We start from the raw sequence: 8,180 nt of genomic DNA, 5'->3' as shown, positions 1-8,180 counted from the left end.
GGCACAAAACAATGAGTGCATAATTATATAATTTTTTCTATTTTACTTTTCCTCTTTTTTTGTGCAAGTGATATATTAAAAAAATCCACATTCTATATGTTCTTGTTTCAACACAAAAATTCCATGGATAGCCATCCAAGGTTGCCCTCTCTAGATGTTATTGCTCTCATAAATACATGAAACGAGAAAAGGCAGAATGTATTAATGAACCTGGTGTTCCATTAATATAAGTTACTTGCAGCCAGAGCATTTGGCACAAAACGACAACAATCAATATACCTATGTGTTTGTACATTTCATATCAACGAAAATCCCTTCTTAAAAGTACTATCTACCACAGTTTTGATATCCTACTAATAGTGTATTTACAACTGAATTAGCCATATGCTATTTTTAGAACACGTTGTCAAAACAGTCCTAACATCTAGTTGTTAAAAAAGCACCTGCTCAGAAAAGAATGTATGTCTAAAATAATGCAAATTATTTACAGACATGTATACAAATCTTCAGTTGCATTAAGCCCATGTGGTTGCTTACTGTTCATTTCCAGAATATATCTGGTTTCGAGTAAACGAAGCCTCGCCTCTCGATTGCCACCTCTCTTCATGGGCCAAACTGTGTCTACTGCAAAATATGTGAGATGAACTGGATTGGAATTATGGTCTGACTCGAAATGCCTCGCCACAGGATAGGCCTGATCCTTGTTTTTGATGGCTCTAATGTGCTGGAGCACACGTTGGTGCACCGGCAGGCGGGTACTCCCCACATACCGGAGCCCACAACTGCACTCCAGCACATAGACCGCATAATCTGTTTTACAGTTCAAACGCTTGGAAATCTCTTTTGGGGTCTCTGAGAATGGGACAGCATAATTGGTCTTATTAATTCCGTGCTTGCAAGCTTTGCACTGCGAGCATTTTTTGAAACCCCTCCCCAGGGCCTTCCAGGTATTTGACATCTGTGGTTCCAAGCTGTTTTTCACTAAAGATCTGGCCATAGATACAGACCTCCTAAAAGTGACGAGTGGACTGTTGACAACCTTACTGCCAATAATTGGATCCCCCAATATCAAGTTCCAATTACGATTGAAAATTCTTCTAATGTCAGAATGCTGGCGGCTGTATGTAATGATCATGCGGGGCCTAATTAGCTCGCCACTCTGGGGTACCTCTTTAACCCTCGGCAATAGTGCAACTTCACGAGACATAAGCCTAGTTCTCTTTAGGGCATTCTCTAGTACATCATTGGAATACCCTCTGGCTAGGAACCTGTTGATACTGGCTCTCTGTGCTAGTTCGCACTCCTCATCACTGCTGCAAATCCGCCTGATCCGCAGTAACTCACCATAGGGAATACTGCGAATCAGGTGGCGTGGATGGTGGCTAGAGGCATGCAGGATGGTGTTGCCCGCAGTGGGCTTTCTATACAGTTTGGTCCGAATACAATTACTTTCTGCATAGACCTCCATGTCTAAGAAACTCACAGCATTAGCACTAATACATGATGTAAAATGTAAATTCAAGCCGTTAGCATTTAGCTTGTCAACAAACTGTTTTGCCAATTCTTCCGTTCCTCTTCAAATAAAGAACAAATCATCTATATATCTTAGGTATGTTATTACATGCTGATCCATAGTGGTACGCAGTTCCCCCCCCAGGACCTGTTCCTCCCATATATTACCTACTATAGGTATATATTTGCATGACAAATGAAAACCCCGAACTTGTACGCAATACTGCGAGTAGGCATCACGGCAGGAGTACAAACACCACAAGGCACTGCGCCCATCCAGGGGCGTGCCCTGAACATAAAGAAGGTGTTACCTGCTACTACCCTGCAAATGCATTTGTCCTCCTCTGAAGAAGAAGGCAACCGCCTTCGAAACGCGTCAGGACACTAGACGAAGCAGGAATTATTATGAACCTTGTTCCCGGTTTCCAGCTATTGAGCGACCTGTTATGAATAAAAGCCTTGCCTGGAAGCCCCGTGAGTGTGGTTGGTGTTTTACACTCGAGCTATCACATTTTGGAAGGTCCCATCACCTTCCTTGCTGCACCCGCCTGAAAGAGTGAACGGCGCCTTGATGGGGAATGAATTTCACACACGTTTTCTCCATGTTTCTTGGCCCAGTCGAGCAAGGCCCTTAAACGAGGCCTCATTGGCTCATCTCTCCTGTCTCCGAAAGCTGTGCGCATCCCTGACCCTTGCCTTACTTCCCGCCAGCGCAGCGGTGCCCGGCTCGGCCTGGACTACCTGCCAAATTCATGTTTTGCCTACAGATATCTGCTCAGCCTCCCCGAAAACACATTCCAGTCTAGTGAAATAGGTAAACATATTCCTGGCTGCAGAGCAAAGGGCCCGGCCTTCCTGTCCTCCTTGCAAGTGATTTACTGAATCCGTTACCATGGTAGGCCCTTGGCTCCGCACGTTGCACCAAGACACGTATGCACTCACAAGCATTCAGTATTGTACGGCCTCTGCCCGAGAGACCTTTTACTTCAGACACTATATCCTCTAAACATGAGATACCAGATATGCTATAGGTACAGGTTGCCCTGACACTTCAGACACCAGTCTCCTCCACTAGTGCTAAAGTCAAAGCCCCCTGTTACACGTCATGCTAGTTGCGCGCGCATCCAGGTTAAGACTTTCTGCTGATTCTGCAACTTTTCCCTATGCATCCACCCACATGTGACGTTTCCTGTTACGTTTCTCTGACATGTACAGTGCACGCCCATGTGTACGCCGTTTTCCACGCCTCCTATTACGCACATGTGTTCTTATCTCTCTCTTTTCACCTGTTACGCCTACTGTATTGGATTCAATTGTGCTACTTTACTATATATAATGTGTAATGCTAATAAACGTTGAATGTCCCTTCCCGAACCTTAGTGGTGACGGAACATGATATCCATCCTCGAGGATCATTGTCCATTAAAACCCGTATGACTCAGATACCACGGACTCTGCCTCTCAATTGAATGAGCTGTCTTGTAATGATAATTATACGGAAAAATGCATAGGTAAATTTATTTACCACATAATTTGGCGCCCGAACAGATCGTATCCAGTTAATTGCTTATCTGCCACAACCCAAGACTCAAAAGGAAATACGGGCCTTCATTGGCCTCACTTCGTACTGCAGACAATGGATTCCCCAGTATGCATTTCTAGCCAAGCCCCTCATACGGTTAACAACACAGGAGGCAGCGACTTCGACTGTCCTCCCTTGGACTCAGGAACATACACAAGCTTTTAATGACTTGAAGAAAGCATTATGTCAAGCACCAGTTTTAGCGACACCATGTTACAGCAAATCTTTCACACTATTCGTCACAGAACGTGATAGCACAGCATTATCTGTTCTCACACAAGATCAAGCAGGACACCATAAGCCTTGTGCTTATTTTTCTAGTACATTGGATCCCGTAGCCCAGGCCTTGCCTGCGTGCTTGAAATCGGTTGCAGCCACAGCTCTAGCTATCAGACAAAGCGATTCAATAGTGTTAGGACATCCCTTGACAGTACAGGTTCCACATTCCGTGGAAGTTCTTCTGAACCGCACCCAGACTCAACACTTGACCATAGCACGACTGACAGGTTATGAATTGACACTGTTCCAGCCACACATAGAAATCAGACGCTGCAACATACTTAATCCTGCCACATTGTTACCCACGAGTACCCCAGATCCGACACCACATGACTGTGTTGAAGTCATTAATACAGTAACGAAGCCCCGACAAGACTTGACAGACATTGCATTGACCGACCCAGACCTGACACTTTATGTGGATGGTTCATGTATGAGAACAAGTACAGGAGAGTTAGTGGCCGCCTATGCAGTGACCACTGAAACTGAAGTCATAGAAACACACCGTATTGATACACTATCTGCTCAAGCTGCAGAGCTTATTGCTCTGATCCAAGCCTGTATACTAGCCAAGAACAAGAAAGTCAACATATACACAGATTCACAGTATGCATTCGGAGTCGTTCACGACTTCGGAGTCCTTTGGGAAGAGAGAGGTTTCTTAACTTCTCACGGTACCAAGATCCAGCATGGTCCCCTCATTCAAGCACTGTTAGAAGCAATACACTTGCCTACAGCCATAGCCATCATGAAGTGCAAAGCACATACCAAAGTCACCGATAATATTTCCCAGGGTAACGACCAGGCAGATCTTACAGCCAAATACACAGCTCAGACAGACATTCCGACTGACATTACAAAGGTTGACACACCTGCACCGACACATTGCCTGACAGTGAAGGATCCCATTCTAGATGTACTCGACATACAGACACATGCAACACCAGACGAAATCAAGAAATGGACTGAACAAGGAGGGATCCAGACAGATCAGGGATGGATGACGAAGGGACGAGCCACATGGTTCCTCCCCGACTCTATGGTTCAAGTCATTATTAACACAGCACATAGTCCAGCACACTTGGGAGAGAAAGCTATGTTAGACAGTTTACAGAATCTCTGGTACAACAAACATTTACGAGCAGCCGCAAAACAGAAAGTGCGTACTTGCATGATCTGTTGTCAGTTCAATCCAGGAAAAGGTGTCCCCGTGGAACAGGGTGGATTTCATCCTCCTGACCATCCTTTTGAAGTCCTCCAGATGGATTATATCCAGATGGACAGATGCCGAGGATTTAAGTATGTCCTCGTAGTCGTATGTGCTCTTTCCCGATGGACAGAAGCATATCCAGTTCCCGATTACACTGCTGTAACCACTGCCAAACAGTTGGTACGTGAGTTTTTCCCGCGGTACGGTTTGCCCCGTGTCGTGTACTCCGATAATGGTCAGCCATTCTCGTCCGAGCTTATGAAGCAGGTATCACTCCTGTTAGGTTACCAATGGAAGTTCCACTGTGTCCGACATCCCGAGGCAGCTGGTCTTGTGGAGAGACACAATCAGACTCTGAAAACCCGTCTTTCTAAAGTGTGTGCAGATAAAGGTGTAGATTGGATGGTAGCTTTGCCAGTTGCCCTCTTTTACATGCGAATGGTAGCTCATTCTAGGACAGGGCTATCCCCGTATGAGGTGGTCTTCGGTAGGCCTCCTAATATGTGGGGGACGCCTATGCCCCGTAAAATCACAGATGTTGACAGTTCTATGCTGACAGATTACTTGGCCGCATTGATGTCTGCACTACAATCTTGTCGTTCACAGGTCGCGGCAGCCTTCCCAGACAACACCGAGGTGAAACCGCATGAACTTGTTCCCGGTGACATCGTCGTGGTCCGCAATTTCGACAGATCAAGCCCTCTGGAGCCCCGCTGGAAGGAGCCCAAAATCGTTCTGATGACCACAAGGACCGCTATTAAAGTCGAAGGAAGGAAGGGTTGGCTCCATTCGAGCCATGTGAAGAAATTTTATGGACTTCCGCCAAAAACTGTTTCCCAGGACTGCCGCATTCCAGACACTGATACTAAACTCCCCCTGTTAGAGAAAACTCCGCAAGAGGAGTATAAATCAAAGTTGAGGTCTAGTAAGTCAGACAGTTTAATTGTTTAAGTCCCCCTCGGGTGAAGCGGTTAGACAGGTTTCTGACATGTATAGAATAGACCCCAGTAGTCAGAGAGATAGGCGTATCAAGAAAAGACAACAGTACTGTAAAGTCTTGCACAGTTGATGCATAATTGCCTTGATCTCAATGTTTCTTCTGAGTCTTACGATTATATGCATTAGTCTAATGTTACACATTTTCTTTCCTCTTGATTCACTTGCACATGCTTCTTCCAATGACACTGTGGAGCACACTTTTAGTGACCTGCCCCCACATGAATTATCCTATCGATTAGCCATGCGCAACAATACATTCATCCGTATGTTACATCATTCACATCAGACCAGCAATGCCACTAATTGCTGGGTATGTGGCCGACTCCCTCCCTATCAGAAATACAAGGGAGCTCTGCCCCTCTTTCCTTATCCGTTCACACATAATGGTTCGTGTGGTGCATGGTTTACTTTAATGTCTTCCCTAGATAGTAAGTCCACAGTTTCCCAAGGCAATTGGATATGGGGGAACCTGAATACAGTCATGAATAAAATATGTTTCCCATACCAAGAAGGTCTTCCCCAAAGGACAGGGACCGATCTAGAAAATGAAGTGTATGGATTAGGTAATTTTACGCTTAACCTCATGATCCTGAACGTGCAGTCCGAGACTAATTCGGATCTGCCGTCTATTACAGTTTTACCAGTAAAAGGTGAATTGTGTGTCAGAAAGAATGGTTCAGTACATCTGGGACACAGTGATTGTGATACTGTTGTCGAATTCAGTGATAAAGGACAGTCTACTTTCAAAGCTTCCCGCCATTCTTATTTCATATGTGGTCAGACAGCCTATGTACGTCTGCCATTGGATTGGGATGGGACGTGCTATATTGCGTTCCTATTGCCACCTGTTTTTCTAGCCCCGCCTGATTATCACAGAAATCCACATCTTGTTCATGTGAGACATAGAAGGGAGATCAAGATCCCACTTGTCGATCAAACTGAAACTACATTAGAACAATATATAGATTTCAATAAAGGATTCTTTCCATTCATAGGTACTGTCTCAAATAGTAAACTGATACGCAAATTAACTAGAACCTTGGAAGCAGTAGTGAACGAGACTGCATCTGCTTTAGGAAACCTGACCGAGGAACAGTCTGCTATGAGACTTGTTGTTCTTCAAAATCGCCTTGTCCTTGACGTCATCCTGGCCGATAGGGGCGGGGCTTGTAGAGTCATCGGATCCAGTTGTTGCGTGTTTATTCCAAATAACGCGCCATCCGTGTATAAGGCCATAACTCGGCTTCATGAAATAGCTCACCAGATGCACCAGAATCCAGGCTCCTGGACTTGGTCCGGTTGGTTCTGGAGTGTAATATCTGCCTGGGGATGGAAGTTGTTGTCATTCCTAGGAATAATATTGGTCATAGTATTCAGTTGTTGTCTCTGTCTGCAATGTGGGCCAGCGATTTGCGGCTTGTGTGCCACAGCTTGTATTCCCCGTCCAAGTACACGTTCCCGTTCCCGAATCAAGAAAGATGAACAAATGATGCTTTATGAACAGATAGATGGTCTCATGAATATAGATATATCCTAAAGGGTGTAGTAGGGTCCAAGGAGGGAATGAGGAAATAGAAATTTTCAGGTAGCCAATGTGTCCCCCACTCGCACCCTATCCATGCACCCATGTTCCTTGTATGTCGTGTAACTTCTGTTCTGTACATGCTAGACAGACGCAAATACATTTGCATCCATCCTTAACCAGTCATGCAAAGAAATCCCGTTAATTAGACTTCTAGGCATACGGTGCCAACGTCTTTACATGGTGCACTTCTGAATTTCGCACACGTTTTCTCCATGTTTCTTGGCCCAGTCGAGCAAGGCCCTTAAACGAGGCCTCTTTGTCTCATCTCTCCTGTCTCCGAAAGCTGTGCGCATCCCTGACCCTTGCCTTACTTCCTGCCAGCGCAGCGGTGCCCGGCTCGGCCTGGACTACCTGCCAAATTCATGTTTTGCCTACAGATATCTGCTCAGCCTCCCCGAAAACACATTCCAGTCTAGTGAAATAGGTAAACATATTCCCGGCTGCAGAGCAAAGGGCCCGGCCTTCCTGTCCTCCTTGCAAGTGATTTACTGAATCCGTTACCATGGTAGGCCCTTGGCTCCGCACGTTGCACCAAGACACGTATGCACTCACAAGCATTCAGTATTGTACGGCCTCTGCCGAGAGACCTTTTACTTCAGACACTACATCCTCTAAACATGAGATACCAGATATGCTATAGGTACAGGTTGCCCGGACACTCCAGACACCAGTCTCCACCACTAGTGCTAAAGTCAAAGCCCCCAGTTACACGTCATGCTAGTTGCGCGCGCATCCAGGTTAAGACTTTCTGCTGATTCTGCAACTTTTCCCTATGCATCCACCCACATGTGACGTTTCCTGTTACGTTTCTCTGACATGTACAGTGCACGCCCATGTGTACGCCTTTTTCCACGCCTCCTATTACGCACATGTGTTCTTATCTCTCTCTTTTCACCTGTTACGCCTACTGTATTGGATTCAATTGTGCTACTTTACTATATATAATGTGTAATGCTAATAAACGTTGAATGTCCCTTCCCGTACCTTAGTGGTGACGGAACATGATATCCATC

This window comes from Lissotriton vulgaris, chromosome 2_2, assembly GCF_964263255.1.
Source record: "Lissotriton vulgaris chromosome 2_2, aLisVul1.2, whole genome shotgun sequence".
Classification (NCBI taxonomy): domain Eukaryota; kingdom Metazoa; phylum Chordata; class Amphibia; order Caudata; family Salamandridae; genus Lissotriton; species Lissotriton vulgaris.
This window is presented reverse-complemented; position numbering follows the sequence as displayed.